The following is a 19825-nucleotide window of genomic DNA, read 5'->3' as shown; positions in this document are numbered from 1 at the left end:
TTAGTTTATAGTTCTGCTTTGAAAAGTGCTATACAATAAAGTTTAATGTGATTTATTATTACACCATGTCAATATTCAATATATTTAGTTTCCCTTCATTTCCTCAGGAGTTTCCTTGTTCTTGGTGCTTGTCTGTATTTCCAGTGGCTTGTCTTTATTTTCTGATGCCAAGGTTTCCTTCTACAGTCTGACACCACATTCCCCTCTTCTGGCCTGACTCAGTGTCTGTACAATAGATACATGTGTTCACCCAACTATTCCCTTCCTTCGAGAAAAAGACTCTCTTGACTTTCCTCTATCTAAATAAGGCTTCCTGATCCAGTTGACTGAATGATCCTCCTGATCTGTTTGGATCCTGACAGTCCAGATATTCCAGGACCAGCGTGGATAAGCTGTTTGGATCATTCAGCAGTGGTTTGGGGGTCGGCATCAGGACAGCTTACTTTGCTAGATGTTGTTGTGCTTTTAATGGGTCTGATTGGGCTTCTTCACTGGAACTGTCCTCTTCATTTGGGGGAACTTTCAGGTTGTTGAGGTGGGAGGTGGGCTGTTTTAACTTCAGAAGGCAAACTGGTAGAGACACTATGAACAACATCATGAATTATCAATTTTGTGTATGTGTGTGTGTGTGTACAGTGTGTGTCTTCAGTGAACTGTATCAGTTCCTGCAGTAGCTGAGACTGATTTCAATCAGTTTGGGGTTTTTTTCACAGTGAGTGAACAAAACTAATTTGAATTTGTTAATTTATTTCCAACGTAGTTTAATATATTCCTGGTCATATGAGGACTCTTTCTGTGCTGATATGCATGAGAGGCTTCTTAAAGGGAAGTGAAACAATGTTAGCCTGGTTCCCGACTCCTGAATCGCGACCCGCCCACTCTTCAGATTTGTCGAGTGATTCAGAGAGTCTGGTGTTGCTCTATTCAACGGCGATTTCTCCATCGGAAAAACGATCGGACCAATCAGCGCCTTTGTGGGCGGGACTAAAGTTTGAACCGTTCGTGCAACGGGTTTTTCATTTTGCGTTTCGGCAGAATAATATTTGTTGAAATCATTCCTTAACCAACATATTGTCTTTACAAAGATGATATTTTTTGTCAAAAACGACCGACATTCTTGGTAAAGTTAGTAAATATGCCCAGCATCAGTGTAACTGAAAATAACGTCAGAGCGGCCGGATACGTCAGTCACTAGTGATCGGTTCGGGGAAAATCAAACCCCCCCACACAGAAAACGGCTAACAAGGAGGAAATGTCAGACTGAATAATGAAGCGGGAACGAAATGGCCGTTCAGTCTGAATATCAGGCTAAAACAATGTGTGAGTGAGTGACTGGTGGAGCATAAAAACCATCTGACAGAAACTCCTTAAAGGGGAAAATCCACTCTCACACAGTAAAGGTGTCAAACCGCCTGGTGATTGATTGACAGCTGCAGCCTTCCTGTCCTCTAAGCTGATGAAGGTCACCCTCATGTGCCTGGACAGCAACAACAGTAACGCCACTATTCTTAATATGTTAAGACAATAAAGACTTTTCCACAAAATCAGTTGTGTCTCCATGCATGGATATTAATGTAAAAATAACAGATGTTTTATGTTGCTTTCTTAATGGTAACAGTGGTTCCATTAAATCCACAGAGACTGAGCTTGTCTCAGGGTAAAGTGACTAGGAGTTTACAATTACTGGTGATAGTTTGAGACAGTTATGTAATGATCAGAATCAGAATCAGAATCAGAATCAGGTTTATTGCCAAGTAAAGTTCACAATACAAGGATTTTGCCTTGGTATGTAGGTGCATACAATAAACATGGAGAAAAATAGAAAGTAGAAGTAAAAAAACACAACAAGTACTGTAAATCAAAGTCAAGAATATAAATATAAAAAACAAAAAGAGATATTTGCAATACAGAATATGAAAAAATATAATAAAAAAATGTGCAATATATCTGCTATTGAAGTGAAATGGAAAAGCTGTACAGTCAGTGCAGGGATGTGCAAAATACTGACCAGAGGAATGTTTACTGTACAGAATGCATAAATGAACGCATTGAGTCAGATGTGGAGACTGTGTGTTACTGTAGCGTGTGGTGCCTATGGGGGGAGGGGGCGAGGCTCCGTGTCAGTGGGGGTCCCGGGCCTTGTTGATGAGGCCAGCTGCAGACGGGAAGAAACTGTTCTTGTGGCGTGAGGTTTTGGTCCTGATGGACCGCAGCCTCCTGCCAGAGGGGAGTTTTTCAAAGAGTTTGTGTCCAGGGTGGGAGGGGTCGTCCACAATCGTTCCTGCTCGCCTCAGGGTCCTGGAGGCATACAGGTCCTGGAGAGAAGGCAGATTGCAGCCAATCACCTTCTCAGCGGAGCGAATGATACGCTGCAGTCTGCTCTTGTCCTCGGCAGTAGCAGCAGCGTGCCAGATGGTGATGGAGGAGGTGAGGATGGACTCAACGATGGAGGTGTAGAAGTGCGCCATCATCGTCTTTGGCAGGTTGAACTTCCTCAGCTGCCGCAGGAAGTACATCCCCTGTTGTGCTTTCTTGGTGAGGGAGCTGATGTTCAGCTCCCACTTGAGGTCCTGGGTGATGATGGTGCCCAGGAAGCGGACGGACTCCACAGTGTCGACTGGGGAGTCTCTCAGGGTGACGGGGGTGAGTGGGGCCGGGTTCTTCCTGAAGTCCACAACCATCTCCACTGTCTTTACAGCGTTGAGCTCTAAGTTGTTCAGTCCGCACCAGGACACCAGGCGGTCGATCTCCCGCCTGTAGGCTGACTCATCCCCACCAGAGATGAGCCCAATGAGGGTGGTGTCGTCCGCGAACTTCAAGAGCTTGACAGACTGGTGACTGGAGGTGTAGCTGTTGGTGTACAGGGAGAAGAGTAGAGGGGAAAGAACGCAGCCTTGAGGGGAACCGGTGCTGATGGTCCGGGAGTCAGAGACGTGTTTTCCCAGCTTCACGTGCTGCTTCCTGTCCGACAGGAAGTCTGTGATCCACCTGCAGGTGGAGTCAGGCACACTCAGCTGGGAGAGCTTGTCCTGTAGCAGAGCCGGGATGATTGTGTTAAAGGCAGAGCTGAAGTCCACAAACAGGATCCTGGCGTAGGTTCCTGAGGAGTCCAGGTGCTGGAGGATGAAGTGGAGGGCCATGTTTACTGCATCGTCTACAGACCTGTTGGCTCTGTAGACGAACTGCAGGGGGTCCAGGAGTGGGTCAGTGATGTTTTTGAGGTGTGACAGCACAAGGCGCTCAAATGACTTCATCACCACAGATGTCAGGGCGACGGGTCTGTAGTCGTTAAGTCCTGTGGTCCTTGTCTTTTTGGGGACGGGGATGATGGTGGAGGTCTTGAAGCAGGCTGGTACGTGGCATGTCTCCAGTGAGGTGTTGAAAATGTCTGTGAACACCGGAGACAGCTGATCCGCACAGTGCTTCAGGGTGGATGGAGAGACAGAGTCTGGCCCGGCTGCTTTGCGGGGGTTCTATGGATGGGAGGGATTATGTAATGCATCATCACACATCCAGTAAACACATCCACATCCAATAGATGGTGGGCTTGACTGGTATAATGCTGTATTCATATGATGGTAAAAAAAAAACAGAATCAGAATCAAATGTATTTGTTGCATAATTTTATATTTCCTTTCTTGTGCTTTATTATAATAATTGTCTTGCCTCTAGTGCAGTGGAGGGAGGGAGACGTGGCTTTGCTGAGAGTTTATTTACAAATGTGTTGCTGTTCTTGTCGCCCTCTAGTGGTCAGAAAATGTCACTTATTGCAGCTTTAAATCATGTTGGGTTGCACCATTAGAAATGTGTTCTATAAATAAATTTGATTTGACCATTTTGTACAAAGTTTCTTTCATACACAGTCAGATGTTCATCATCAGATGTTTCAGGGTCCATAACTTCTACTTGGAGGAGTTGTTTGACTGTTTATGTGTGTGTGTGTGTGTGTTCTGAGAGAGAGAAAAAGACATGTTTGTTTTGAATTTAATGGTGTTGTGTATATTCTTGATGAGGTGTGCTCCATGATTAATATTTGTGTATTTTCATTCATATTTGCATTGCATGCTCAAATTTGATCTTCTGTAATGAATTTAAATAAAAGTATTTTTATGCAGTTATAGATTTGAATTACTTACTGAAAATATTTCATACTGTTACTCCAAGGATCCAGATCACCTCACCTCATTGATTGACAAAACATGAATGATAATACAAACTACTACTACATATTAGTCTAAATTATAAATTCACTCTTAGTTTCATATAGAGAAATTAAGTCATATTTCCTCATTGCCGATTTCATTGTTATAGGAAAACTCTTCACATATATATATAATATATATATTTTTTGCCTGTCAATCAACTGGTGCGCCGCCCACTGTGCTCCAATGGGCCGGCCGCCACGGACTGTTGGGGAGTTTAAACTCTAACAATGCAACATATTTTATAAGCTTATCATATGTTTTGCATGTAAAACCTTATTCTGCAAAGTATAAGTTACATAACTATATATAACTATAACTATATAACTAGTTAGTAGATACAACTATATATAACTAGTAACTACAGCCGTCAGATAAATGCAGTGGAGGAAAAAGTAGAAAGTCTCACAAAATGGAAATACTCAAGTAAAGTGCCAGAACCTCAAAATTGTACTTAAGTACAGTACTTGAGTAAATATACTTAGTTACTTTCCACCTCTGCATAATAGTAAAAAGACAAATAATTTCCACAGAAACAGGGTGAGTTGTTCCCTGTTGGGATGCTGATATCACACACACATGCGTACACACACACACACACACACACACACATACACAGAGAGAGAGAGAGACACACCCTGACTTCCACAGAATGTCTTGACATGGAGAATTATTAATACTTCTATGTGGAGACTGAACAGTTCCAAGGGTGAGTGTGTGTGTGTGTGTGTGTGTGTGTGTGTGTGTGTGTGTGTGTGTGTGTGTGTGTGTGTGTGTGTGTCCTCAGTGAACTGTATCAGTTCCTGCAGTAGCTTCCAGCTGCAGCAGTCAGTTCAGTCTGACTGAGGGAGGTTTTTGTACGATGCTTTATCACTGTGTGAACAGATACTGACTGTTGATATAGTGTTCACTCTGACAGTAGTAAACTGCTGCATCTTCAGCCTGGACTCCACTGATGGTCAGAGTGAAGTCAGTCCCTGATCCACTGCCTGTAAAACGACCTGGAATCCCTGATGCTCGAGTATTAGCATTATAAATGAGCAGTTTAGGAGTTTCTCCATCTCTCTGTTGGTACCAGGCTAAACGGTGGGAGCTACTAAAACTAAAATAAACCTTGGGACTGGTTCGACAGCTGATGGTGACGGAGCCTCCCGGAGCAGACCTCACTGCTCCAGGCTGAGTCACTGTGACCTGGCCTCTGGACTCTGAGGATACAGAGACAAAAACATAAACCACCGTCATGGTTTTCTCCGCTTCATTTCAGAGGGACGGATGTTCATAGAGGAGAGGAGTTTGATTCTCTGGACTTTACCTGTGAAGCAGCAGCAGAGGAGAGTCCAGATGAGGATGGAGATCAAAGTCATGTTTTGATGAGGAGGATTTCTGTGGCTTCTGTTGTCATGAAGGACAGCTGTCAGTCATCCAGTGTTCAACTCTCAGGACTATAAACTCTCCCAGAGCACTGGAGCATGGTGCTGCTGATGCAAAGTGGCTCTCTATGGAAATGCTCTGACTGACTCCAACAGGGACTTGGATTACTCTGATGATGCTGTTTCTAAATGGATCAATCAATTTAACAAACTCTTGACTAAGCATTTATATAAGCTAAATTTTTACAAACGAACACAAACACAAACAAAAAGTTATTAATCTTGTAAATTTGGGGCATAAATTGAAAGTTAGGTAGTTATTACATCAGCTAGCTAATGTTTTACAAACTGAGACTGATTTCGATCAGTTTGGGGTTTTTTTCACAGTGAGTGAACAAAATTAATTTGAATTTGTTAATTTATTTCCAACGTAGTTTAATATATTCCTGGTCATATGAGGACTCTTTCTGTGCTGATATGCATGAGAGGCTTCTTAAAGGGAAGTGAAACAATGTTAGCCTGGTTCCCGACTCCTGAATCGCGACCCGCCCACTTTTCAGATTTGTCGAGTGATTCAGAGAGTCTGGTGTTGCTCTATTCAACGGCGATTTCTCCATCGGAAAAACGATCGGACCAATCAGCGCCTTTGAGGGCGGGACTAAAGTTTGAACCGTTCGTGCAACGGGTTTTTCATTTTGCGTTTCGGCAGAATAATATTTGTTGAAATCATTCCTTAACCAACATATTGTCTTTACAAAGACGATATTTTTTGTCAAAAACGACCGACATTCTTGGTAAAGTTAGTAAATACGCCCAGCATCAGTGTAACTGAAAATAACGTCAGAGCGGCCGGATACGTCAGTCACTAGTGATCGGTTCGGGGAAAATCAAACCCCCCCACACAGAAAACGGCTAACAAGGAGGAAATGTCAGACTGAATAATGAAGTGGGAACGAAATGGCCATTCAGTCTGAATATCAGGCTAAAACAATGTGTGAGTGAGTGACTGGTGGAGCATAAAAACCATCTGACAGAAACTCCTTAAAGGGGAAAATCCACTCTCACACAGTAAAGGTGTCAAACCGCCTGGTGATTGATTGACAGCTGCAGCCTTCCTGTCCTCTAAGCTGATGAAGGTCACCCTCATGTGCCTGGACAACAACAACAGTAACGCCGCTATTCTTAATATGTTAAGACAATAAAGACTTTTCCACAAAATCAGTTGTGTCTCCATGCATGGATATTAATATAAAAATAACAGATGTTTTATGTTGCTTTCTTAATGGTAACAGTGGTTCCATTAAATCCACAGAGACTGAGCTTGTCTCAGGGTAAAGTGACTAGGAGTTTACAATTACTGGTGATAGTTTGAGACAGTTATGTAATGATTATGTAATGCATCATCACACATCCAGTAAACACATCCACATCCAATAGATGGTGGGCTTGACTGGTATAATGCTGTATTCATATGATGGTAAAAAAAAAAAAAACGGAATCAGAATCAAATGTATTTGTTGCATAATTTTATATTGCCTTTCTTGTGCTTTATTATAATAATTGTCTTGCCTCTAGTGCAGTGGAGGGAGGGAGACGTGGCTTTGCTGAGAGTTTATTTACAAATGTGTTGCTGTTCTTGTCGCCCTCTAGTGGTCAGAAAATGTCACTTATTGCAGCTTTAAATCATGTTGGGTTGCACCATTAGAAATGTGTTCTATAAATAAATTTGATTTGACCATTTTGTACAGAGTTTCTTTCATACACAGTCAGATGTTCATCATCAGATGTTTCAGGGTCCATAACTTCTACTTGGAGGAGTTGTTTGACTGTTTATGTGTGTGTGTGTGTGTGTGTGTGTGTTCTGAGAGAGAGAAAAAGACATGTTTCTTTTGAATTTAATGGTGTTGTGTATATTCTTGATGAGGTGTGCTCCATGATTAATATTTGTGTATTTTCATTCATATTTGCATTGCATGCTCAAATTTGATCTTCTGTAATGAATTTAAATAAAAGTATTTTTATGCAGTTATAGATTTGAATTACTTACTGAAAATATTTCATACTGTTACTCCAAGGATCCAGATCACCTCACCTCATTGATTGACAAAACATAAATGATAATACAAACTACTACTACATATTAGTAATATATATAAGTTACATAACTATATATAACTATAACTATATAAGTAGTTAATAGATATAACTATATATAACTAGTAATTACAGCCGTCAGATAAATGTAGTGGAGGAAAAAGTAGAAAGTCTCACAAAATGGAAATACTCAAGTAAAGTGCCAGAACCTCAAAATTGTACTTAAGTACAGTACTTGAGTAAATATACTTAGTTACTTTCCACCTCTGCATAATAGTAAAAAGACAATAACATTTCATATCAGAGAAGGATTTCCACAGAAACAGGGTGAGTTGTTCCCTGTTGGGATGCTGATATCACACACACATGTGTACACACACACACACACACACACACACACAGAGAGAGAGAGAGACACACCCTGACCTCCACAGAATGTCTTGACATGGAGAATTATTAATACTTCCAAGGGTGCGTGTGTGTGTGTGTGTGTGTGTGTGTGTGTGTGTGTGTGTGTGTGTGTCCTCAGTGAACTGTATCAGTTCCTGCAGTAGCTTCCAGCTGCAGCAGTCAGTTCAGTCTGACTGAGGGAGGTTTTTGTACGACGCTTTATCACTGTGTGAACAGATTCTGACTGTTGAGATAGTGGAAACTCTGACAGTAATAAACTGCTGCATCTTCAGCCTGGACTCCACTGATGGTCAGAGTGAAGTCAGTCCCTGATCCACTGCCTGTAAAACGACCTGGAATCCCTGATGCTCTCTGATTAGCCCTGTAAATGAGCAGTTTAGGAGTTTCTCCATATCTCTGTTGGTACCAGGCTAAATAGTGGTTGCCGCTATTAACATAAACCTTGGGACTGGTTCGACAGCTGATGGTGACGGAGCCTCCCGGAGCAGACCTCACTGCTCCAGGCTGAGTCACTGTGACCTGGCCTCTGGACTCTGAGGATACAGAGACAAAAACATAAACCACCGTCATGGTTTTCTCCGCTTCATTTCAGAGGGACGGATGTTCATAGAGGAGAGGAGTTTGATTCTCTGGACTTTACCTGTGAAGCAGCAGCAGAGGAGAGTCCAGATGAGGATGGAGATCAAAGTCATGTTTTGATGAGGAGGATTTCTGTGGCTTCTGTTGTCATGAAGGACAGCTGTCAGTCATCCAGTGTTCAACTCTCAGGACTATAAACTCTCCCAGAGCACTGGAGCATGGTGCTGCTGATGCAAAGTGGCTCTCTATGGAAATGCTCTGACTGACTCCAACAGGGACTTGGATTACTCTGATGATGCTGTTTCTAAATGGATCAATCAATTTAACAAACTCTTGATTATCAATGTATCTAATCTAATTAATATGTAGATTTGGTTTGATGTCTATAAACAAGTGTTTTTCAAGAATTTCTTTTGTCTTGTTTAAGTTCACTGCTAGAGAATTAAATATCACTACAAGACAAATTTAACAGTATACAAACCAAAAGTGATTAATGTAGGAATGTTGTGCTATTTGTGATAATTTAGCTAGTTATTACATGAGCTAGCTAGGTTTTACAAATTCAGCCTGATTTTGGTGAGTTTGTTGTTGTCAAAGTGAGAGAGCCGTGTCTCTCTAGAGTGAGAGGTTTTTGTACGGCGGCTCAATGAGTTTGTATCACTGTGGTGGACTTTTGGTGGAGGAACCAGACTGGATGTTGGAAGTAAGTTTCTGCACAAATTTTAAACATCATATTATTTATTAAGGCTTTTATTCCTGTGTCTGAATTTTAGAAGTAGATATAAATATCCAGTGTGTTGACTTACATCACTTACAGTTAGCTTTCTTTTCTCTGTTTCTCTCCTTAACCATGGAGTCTAACTTACAGCTGCTTGACTACACTTTTGTTTTTACACATTGTAGACATACTGTGAAAAGTCAACAACTTGACCTTTAGAAAAGATAAATGAAAAACATTACTACTTTCCAAAATTGCTTTTTAATCTTCAATTTTCACTTAAATGATTGTTGACAACTTGTGAATATTTGAAAATGTAGACAAATGTCTTATTTTGTCGCTTCAAGTAGGCGTACGGTTTCAAAAGCTATTTCAACATTTTCTAATTTTATGGTCATGTTTCTTTTTGGTTTAAACTTTACAGAAACGCAGAGTTATGTTTCAACAAACCTCAAGAAAAAAATCCTATTTAAAAATGTATTTGTAATCCAATTTGTTTGCAATTTTTCCAGTTTCTAGTTTAATTTAAAATACAGTTAGAAATGTTTGCTGATTTAGAAAAGAAATTTTAAAATGTTTCCAAATCTGTACTCCTTTTATTATGTAGTTTGATATATTCGTGGTCATATGAGGACTCTTTCTGTGCTGATATGCATGAGAGGCTTCTTAAAGGGAAGTGAAACAATGTGTGAGTGAGTGACTGGTGGAGCATAAAAAGCATCTGACAGAAAGTCCTTAAAGGGGAAAATCCACTCTCACACAGTAAAGGTGTCAAACCGCCCGGTGATTGATTGACAGCCGCAGCCTTCCTGTCCTCTAAGCTGATCGGTGTCTCCTAGGTGATGTCCGTCCCACCCTGACGGTGCTGCCCCCCTCCAGCGTGGAGCTGCAGCAGGGGAAGGCCACGCTCATGTGCCTGGCCAACAAGGGCTTCCCCTCAGACTGGAGGCTGGCCTGGAAGGTGGACGGCAGCAGCAGCAGCAGCAGCAGCTGGGAGGAGAGCAGGAGCCCCGGGGTGCTGGAGAAGGACGGCCGCTACAGCTGGAGCAGCACCCTGAGGCTCCCTGCAGAGCAGTGGAGGAAGGTGGGCTCTGTGACCTGTGAGGCCACCCAGGGCTCCCAGTCTCCGCTCTCGGAGACACTGAGGAGAGACCGGTGTTCCCAGTCCTGACCTGACTCACTGGGACTTCTGCTACTGGTTTTACTCTGCTACTGCTCTCAGTCTGCACTCAGCACTGTAGTCTCTCTCTCTCTCTCTCTCTCTCTCTCTCTCTCTCTCTGTCTCTCTCTCTCTCTCACCGGAGTCATTACATGTTTAAATAGTATTGTTTTCTTGATTACAGTAAAGCCGCTTTTCTTGATATGTTAAGACAATAAAGATCTTTTCACCAAATCAGTTGTTTCCATGGATATTATTATAAAAATAACAGATGTCTTATGATGCTGTCTTAATGGTAACACTGGTTCCATTAAATCCACAGAGACTGAACTCGTCTCAGGGTTAATTTGCTAGGATTTTATAAATGCTGGTGATGATCTGAGAAGGAAAAGATGGGATTATGTAATTCTTTTCTCACATATCCAGTAACTCTGTGAGAGCAACATGACAGTGGTTCTGTTTCTCAGTGGTTTCCTAAAGTTATTTTTGTGATTTGGGTGTTGTTGAGGACAAATTTCATTCTTTCTTTTTATTCTACAAGGTACAGTGACCTGAGAAATCTTTTGTTTAAAATAATACAGGAGAAAAACCCTGATTTGTTCTGGTCTTGTGAGGGTGATATGTTGAGGTGGCTGTTCAAGGAAGAGGTTTTTGTTTTGGTGAGATTTCTGGAGAAAGCGTGGAAGAGAAGGCAGGATTTCTTGTACCCCTAAGTTCTCTCCACCCTTGTGTGGCGTTCATGTTTTTGTTATTCACCCAATGTTTGCGGGTCTGGTGGACCCACAACATTATTGGGTTTTTAAAACAATACAGCCATAACAATTTATGTAAAAATAGGGTCAATCTCATCCTCTTCTTCCAACACACTGTCAGACTCCGAATTGACAGAGACATGATCCTCATATTTGGAAAATTCTTCATCTTCCAAAGTGGAAGACGCTCCTTCCACACTAGCTTCTCTCTCTGCAAAAATGATTTCTAAGGCCCTCTGAGCAGAGAGTCTTTTTGCCATACTGATCGACTGCGGTAACACACGCAAAGCTGTTTATGTGTTGTGTGTCTCCTCTATTTTAGCAGAGTGTGGAAAAATACTGAATGTTTAAAATGTTTCAAAATAACACTGTGCAGGTTCCCACAAGATTTAGTGTAGTTTCACACACTGCAGAGGGTAAAGAGTGCGGATAAAGCGGGAGCAGACAGGTTCTTGGTGCTGTGTTGAAACAGCAGGCAGAGTGAAGGCACACAGCAAACCTTTTTATTTCATTTTTACTTGCTTTCACCTACACACACACTTTTCCACACTTGTATTACCCTCGGGTCCAGTGGACCTGATCACCACATATGTAATATAAATGTGTATGGGGGTGCACAGTGTGCACTCAATGAAAATGTGTTCTTTTATATGTTCTTCACAGAAAATGAGCCAAGGTCAATGAGTCTGAGGTTGAAAAAATAATTCATTTTATCATTTTTCTTTTCTGTCTTGTAAGCCCATGTGGGCTGGGCATCCAACCGGTGAAGGACACTTTTAATAAATACAATTTATTCATTCATTTAATTCAGAATTCATTCAAATTCCAAGTAAAAGCTATAAGACTGTAAACCTGTAAGTACTGCCGGTGGAGCATGATGTTTCCATTTTATAAAGTCGTCCCTGAACATTAAAAGGAAACATCATGATTGACAGAGTGTTGTTCAGTTTTCTGACCTGAGGCTGAATGGAGCACAACAAGACTACTGTGTGTTTGAGTTTGGACTGAACCAGTCTTCCCAGTCTTCCCAGTCTTGGTCTGTGAACACAGACACTATGAACAACATCATAAATTCTCAATTGTGTGTGTGTGTGTGTGTGTGTGTGTGTGTGTGTGTGTGTGTGTGTGTGTGTGTGTGTGTGTATGTGTGTGTGTGTGTGTGTGTGTGTCCTCAGTGAACTGTATCAGTTCCTGCAGTAGCTTCCAGCTGCAGCAGTCAGTTCAGTCTGACTGAGGGAGGTTTTTGTACGACGCTTTATCACTGTGTGAACAGAGCTTGACTGTTGATAGAGTGGTGACTCTGACAGTAGTAAACTGCTGCATCTTCAGCCTGGACTCCACTGATGGTCAGAGTGAAGTCAACTCCATTCCCTCCTCCACTTCCAGTGAATCTGGAGGAGATTCCAGAAAATCTGTCTGATGTTAGGTAGATCAGAAGTTTAGGAGCTTCTCCAGTTTTCTGATGGTACCAAGCAAGGTAATATTGGGAGCCAGAGTGGTGTGTAACTTTTGGACTGGCCTTACAGTCCATAGAGACAGTTTGACCAAGCTGGACTGATTTTGCTGCTGGCTGAGTCAAGACAACGTTTTGACCAAAAGACCCTGAGGAGAGAGAAGAAACATTGGACATGAGATGGAGAGGTGAAACTCAGCTACACTCCAAATGATTTTCACAATATAGAAAAAATAGATTTTTTTTTTCTCACCCTGAGTGAAGCAGAGGAGAGTCCAGATGAGGATGGAGATCAAAGTCATGTTTTGATGAGGAGGATTTCTGTGGCTTCTGTTGTCATGAAGGACAGCTGTCAGTCATCCAGTGTTCAACTCTCAGGACTATAAACTCTCCCAGAGCACTGGAGCATGGTGCTGCTGATGCAAAGTGGCTCTCTATGGAAATGCTCTGACTGACTCCAACAGGGACTTGGATTACTCTGATGATGCTGTTTCTAAATGGATCAATCAATTTAACAAACTCTTGACTAAGCATTTATGTAAGCTACATTTTTACAAACGAACACAAACACAAACAAAAAGTTATTAATCTTGTAAATTTGGGCCATAAATTGAAAGTTAGGTAGTTATTACATCAGCTAGCTAATGTTTTACAAACTGAGACTGATTTCGATCAGTTTGGGGTTTTTTTCACAGTGAGTGAACAAAACTAATTTGAATTTGTTAATTTATTTCCAACGTAGTTTAATATATTCCTGGTCATATGAGGACTCTTTCTGTGCTGATATGCATGAGAGGCTTCTTAAAGGGAAGTGAAACAATGTTAGCCTGGTTCCCGACTCCTGAATCGCGACCCGCCCACTCTTCAGATTTGTCGAGTGATTCAGAGAGTCTGGTGTTGCTCTATTCAACGGCGATTTCTCCATCGGAAAAACGATCGGACCAATCAGCGCCTTTGTGGGCGGGACTAAAGTTTGAACCGTTCGTGCAACGGGTTTTTCATTTTGCGTTTCGGCAGAATAATATTTGTTGAAATCATTCCTTAACCAACATATTGTCTTTACAAAGATGATATTTTTTGTCAAAAACGACCGACATTCTTGGTAAAGTTAGTAAATACGCCCAGCATCAGTGTAACTGAAAATAACGTCAGAGCGGCCGGATACGTCAGTCACTAGTGATCGGTTCGGGGAAAATCAAACCCCCCCACACAGAAAACGGCTAACAAGGAGGAAATGTCAGACTGAATAATGAAGCGGGAACGAAATGGCCGTTCAGTCTGAATATCAGGCTAAAACAATGTGTGAGTGAGTGACTGGTGGAGCATAAAAACCATCTGACAGAAACTCCTTAAAGGGGAAAATCGACTCTCACACAGTAAAGGTGTCAAACCGCCTGGTGATTGATTGACAGCTGCAGCCTTCCTGTCCTCTAAGCTGATGAAGGTCACCCTCATGTGCCTGGACAGCAACAACAGTAACGCCGCTATTCTTAATATGTTAAGACAATAAAGACTTTTCCACAAAATCAGTTGTGTCTCCTTGCATGGATATTAATATAAAAATAACAGATGTTTTATGTTGCTTTCTTAATGGTAACAGTGGTTCCATTAAATCCACAGAGACTGAGCTTGTCTCAGGGTAAAGTGACTAGGAGTTTACAATTACTGGTGATAGTTTGAGACAGTTAAGTAATGATCAGAACCAGAATCAGAATCAGAATCAGAATCAGGTTTATTGCCAAGTAAAGTTCACAATACAAGGAATTTGCCTTGGTATGTAGGTGCATACAATAAACATGGAGAAAAATAGAAAGTAGAAGTAAAAAAACACAACAAGTACTGTAAGTCAAAGTCAAGAATATAAATATAAAAAACAAAAAGAGATATTTACAATACAGAATATGAAAAAATATAATAAAAAAATGTGCAATGTATCTGCTATTGAAGTGAAATGGAAAAGCTGTACAGTTAGTGCAGGGATGTGCAAAATATTGACCAGAGGAATGTTTACTGTACAGAATGCGTAAATGAACGCATTGAGTCAGATGTGGAGACTGTGGTTACTGTAGCGTGTGGTGCCTATGGGGGGAGGGGGCAAGGGTCCGTGTCAGTGGGGGTCCCGGGCCTTGTTGATGAGGCCGGCTGCAGACGGGAAGAAACTGTTCTTGTGGCGTGAGGTTTTGGTCCTGATGGACCGCAGCCTCCTGCCAGAGGGGAGTTTTTCAAAGAGTTTGTGTCCAGGGTGGGAGGGGTCGTCCACAATCGTTCCTGCTCGCCTCAGGGTCCCACCAGAGATGAGCCCAATGAGGGTGGTGTCGTCCGCGAACTTCAAGAGCTTGACAGACTGATGACTGGAGGTGCAGCTGTTGGTGTACAGGGAGAAGAGTAGAGGGGAAAGAACGCAGCCTTGAGGGGAACCGGTGCTGATGGTCCGGGAGTCAGAGACGTGTTTTCCCAGCTTCACGTGCTGCTTCCTGTCCGACAGGAAGTCTGTGATCCACCTGCAGGTGGAGTCAGGCACACTCAGCTGGGAGAGCTTGTCCTGTAGCAGAGCCGGGATGATTGTGTTAAAGGCAGAGCTGAAGTCCACAAACAGGATCCTGGCGTAGGTTCCTGAGGAGTCCAGGTGCTGGAGGATGAAGTGGAGGGCCATGTTTACTGCATCGTCTACAGACCTGTTGGCTCTGTAGGCGAACTGCAGGGGGTCCAGGAGTGGGTCAGTGATGTTTTTGAGGTGTGACAGCACAAGGCGCTCAAATGAGTTCATCACCACAGATGTCAGGGCGACGGGTCTGTAGTCGTTAAGTCCTGTGGTCCTTGGCTTTTTGGGGATGGGGATGATGGTGGAGGTCTTGAAGCAGGCTGGTACGTGGCATGTCTCCAGTGAGGTGTTGAAAATGTCTGTGAACACCGGAGACAGCTGATCAGCACAGTGCTTCAGGGTGGATGGAGAGACAGAGTCTGGCCCGGCTGCTTTGCGGGGGTTCTATGGATGGGAGGGATTATGTAATGCATCATCACACATCCAGTAAACACATCCACATCCAATAGATGGTGGGCTTGACTGGTATAATGCTGTATTCATATGATGGTTAAAAAAAAAACGAAATCAGAATCAAATGTATTTGTTGCATAATTTTATATTGCCTTTCTTGTGCTTTATTATAATAATTGTCTTGCCTCTAGTGCAGTGGAGGGAGGGAGACGTGGCTTTGCTGAGAGTTTATTTACAATGTGTTGCTGTTCTTGTCGCCCTCTAGTGGTCAGAAAATGTCACTTATTGCAGCTTTAAATCATGTTGGGTTGCACCATTAGAAATGTGCTCTATAAATAAATTTGATTTGACCATTTTGTACAAAGTTTCTTTCATACACAGTCAGATGTTCATCATCAGATGTTTCAGGGTCCATAACTTCTACTTGGAGGAGTTGTTTGACTGTTTATGTGTGTGTGTGTGTGTGTGTGTGTGTGTGTGTGTGTGTGTGTGTGTTCTGAGAGAGAGAAAAAGACATGTTTGTTTTGAATTTAATGGTGTTGTGTATATTCTTGATGAGGTGTGCTCCATGATTAATATTTGTGTATTTTCATTCATTTTTGCATTGCATGTTCAAATTTGATCTTCTGTAATGAATTTAAATAAAAGTATTTTTATGCAGTTATAGATTTGAATTACTTACTGAAAATATTTCATACTGTTACTCCAAGGATCCAGATCACCTCACCTCATTGATTGACAAAACATAAATGATAATACAAACTACTACTACATATTAGTCTAAATTATAAATTCACTCTTAGTTTCATATAGCGAAATTAAGTCATATTTCCTCATTGCCGATTTAACTATTATAGGAAAACACTTCACATATATATATAATATATATATTTTTTGCCTGTCAATCAACTGGTGCGTCGCCCACTGCGCTCCAATGGGCCGGCCGCCACGGACTGTTGGGGAGTTTAAACTCTAACAATGCAACATATTTTATAAGCTTATCATATGTTTTGCATCTTATTCTGCAAAGTATAAGTTACATAACTATATATAACTAACTATATATCTATACATATAGTTAATAGATATATCTATATATAACTAGTAACTACAGCCGTCAGATAAATGTAGTGGAGGAAAAAGTAGAAAGTCTCACAAAATGGAAATACTCAAGTAAAGTGCCAGAACCTCAAAATTGTACTTAAGTACAGTACTTGAGTAAATATACTTAGTTACTTTCCACCTCTGCATAATAGTAAAAAGACAAATAATTTCCACAGAAACAGGGTGAGTTGTTCCCTGTTGGGATGCTGATATCACACACACATGCGTACACACACACACACACACACATACACAGAGAGAGAGAGAGAGACACACCCTGACTTCCACAGAATGTCTTGACATGGAGAATTATTAATACTTCTATGTGGAGACTGAACAGTTCCAAGGGTGAGTGTGTGTGTGTGTGTGTGTGTGTGTGTGTGTGTCCTCAGTGAACTGTATCAGTTCCTGCAGTAGCTTCCAGCTGCAGCAGTCAGTTCAGTCTGACTGAGGGAGGTTTTTGTACGACGCTTTATCACTGTGTGAACAGAGCTTGACTGTTGATAATGTGGAAACTCTGACAGTAGTAAACTGCTGCATCTTCAGCCTGGACTCCACTGATGGTCAGAGTGAAGTCAGTCCCTGATCCACTGCCTGTAAAACGAGCTGGAATCCCTGATGCTCTCTGATTAGCATAGTAAATGAGAAGTTTAGGAGTTTCTCCATATCTCTGTTGGTACCAGGCTAAATGGTGGTAGCTGCTCGAAACATAAACCTTGGGACTGGTTCGACAGCTGATGGTGACGGAGCCTCCCGGAGCAGACCTCACTGCTCCAGGCTGAGTCACTGTGACCTGGCCTCTGGACTCTGAGGATACAGAGACAAAAACATAAACCACCGTCATGGTTTTCTCCGCTTCATTTCAGAGGGACGGATGTTCATAGAGGAGAGGAGTTTGATTCTCTGGACTTTACCTGTGAAGCAGCAGCAGAGGAGAGTCCAGATGAGGATGGAGATCAAAGTCATGTTTTGATGAGGAGGATTTCTGTGGCTTCTGTTGTCATGAAGGACAGCTGTCAGTCATCCAGTGTTCAACTCTCAGGACTATAAACTCTCCCAGAGCACTGGAGCATGGTGCTGCTGATGCAAAGTGGCTCTCTATGGAAATGCTCTGACTGACTCCAACAGGGACTTGGATTACTCTGATGATGCTGTTTCTAAATGGATCAATCAATTTAACAAACTCTTGACTAAGCATTTATGTAAGCTAAATTTTTACAAACGAACACAAACACAAACAAAAAGTTATTAATCTTGTAAATGTGGGGCATAAATTGAAAGTTAGGTAATTATTACATCAGCTAGCTAATGTTTTACAAACTGAGACTGATTTCGATCAGTTTGGGTTTTTTTTTCACAGTGAGTGAACAAAACTAATTTGTATTTGTTAATTTATTTCCAATGTAGTTTAATATATTCCTGGTTATATGAGGACTCTGTGCTATATGACTTCTGTGCTGATATGCATGAGAGGCTTCTTAAAGGGAAGTGAAACAATGTGTGAGTGAGTGACTGGTGGAGCATAAAAACCATCTGACAGAAAGTCCTTATGGGAAAATCGAGGGCTTGACTGGTATAATGCTGTATTCATATGATGGTAAAAAAAAAAACGGAATCAGAATCAAATGTATTTGTTGCATAATTTTATATTGCCTTTCTTGTGCTTTATTATAATAATTGTCTTGCCTCTAGTGCAGTGGAGGGAGGGAGACGTGGCTTTGCTGAGAGTTTATTTACAAATGTGTTGCTGTTCTTGTCGCCCTCTAGTGGTCAGAAAATGTCACTTATTGCAGCTTTAAATCATGTTGGGTTGCACCATTAGAAATGTGCTCTATAAATACATTTGATTTGACCATTTTGTACAAAGTTTCTTTCATACACAGTCAGATGTTCATCATCAGATGTTTCAGGGTCCATAACTTCTACTTGGAGGAGTTGTTTGACTGTTTATGTGTGTGTGTGTGTGTGTGTGTGTGTGTGTGTGTGTGTGTGTGTGTGTGTTCTGAGAGAGAGAAAAAGACATGTTTGTTTTGAATTTAATGGTGTTGTGTATATTCTTGATGAGGTGTGCTCCATGATTAATATTTGTGTATTTTCATTCATATTTGCATTTGCATTGTATGCTCAAAATGTATCTTCTCTAATTAATTTAAATAAAAGTGTTTTTACTTTTTATGCAGTTCAATAGATTTGAATTACTTACCGAAAATATCTTATACTGTTACTCCAAGGATCCAGATCACCTCACCTCATTGATTGACAAAACATAAATGATAATACAAACTACTACTACATATTAGTCTAAATTATAAATTCACTCTTAGTTTCATATAGCAAAATTAAGTCATATTTCCATATTAGCGATTTCATTATTATAGGAAAACGCCACTCTAACAGTAGGTAACATTTTTACCCTGTGGTATTTAAGTAACGTTAGTGGAATTATTTAACTGATAAGCGTGTTGCAGTGCTTCCAAGCATTGAATTGAATTGAATTGAACTGAATTGAACTGAATTGAATTGAGTTGAATTGTACACGCGCGCCGTGGGTCTGTACAGGATCTGTGCTTGCTCTCATAGCAGCTTCTGCAGAATACTCAGGTGTAGCTCTCTCTCTGTCACCACAGCGCTGTTTGATGCTGATCGGCTCTGTCCGGGCCAAGCTGCTTGATATGAAGCTTTTCCTGTAGACTACACCATTCAACATTTCTGAGAGATTCAACGCTGTTTGGTGCAATATCAGCAGCCATGATGTTAAACACTCGGTCGTCCTCTCTGTTGCGGGTGACGGGAACATTCCAGTGAATTTGATTGGTGAAGTTTCTATCATCAGGGTGGCCAGAGCGCACATCTCTGCATCCCAAAAGCCGTACACTTGTCATCTCATGCTGATAGATCGCTGCCTGCTGTTCTTTATTAAACCACTAGGGTGTACTCAACGTTGGCCTGCTGTTCTTTATTAAACCACTAGGGTGTACTCAACGTTGG

At 41.5% G+C, this 19825-nt stretch overlaps 4 pseudogenes; 1 reads left to right on the top strand and 3 right to left on the bottom strand.

The window, feature by feature from the left end:
* Positions 1-5072: 5072 nt before the first annotated feature.
* Positions 5073-5572, bottom strand: LOC144542899 (Ig kappa chain V region 3547 pseudogene; annotated as a pseudogene).
* Positions 5573-8278: 2706 nt separating this feature from the next.
* On the bottom strand, positions 8279-8775 carry LOC144542843 (Ig kappa chain V region 120 pseudogene; annotated as a pseudogene).
* Positions 8776-9194: 419 nt separating this feature from the next.
* LOC144542842 (Ig kappa-b4 chain C region pseudogene) lies at positions 9195-10719 on the top strand (annotated as a pseudogene).
* Positions 10720-17312: 6593 nt separating this feature from the next.
* Positions 17313-17723, bottom strand: LOC144542898 (Ig kappa chain V region 3547 pseudogene; annotated as a pseudogene).
* Between the last annotated feature and the right edge of the window lie 2102 nt (positions 17724-19825).

The sequence above is a fragment of the Centroberyx gerrardi genome, chromosome 19 (genome assembly GCF_048128805.1).
Source record: "Centroberyx gerrardi isolate f3 chromosome 19, fCenGer3.hap1.cur.20231027, whole genome shotgun sequence".
In the NCBI taxonomy this organism is placed as follows: domain Eukaryota; kingdom Metazoa; phylum Chordata; class Actinopteri; order Beryciformes; family Berycidae; genus Centroberyx; species Centroberyx gerrardi.
The sequence above is the reverse complement of the archived record's forward strand: the minus strand, read 5'-3'. Positions and strand labels throughout refer to the sequence as shown.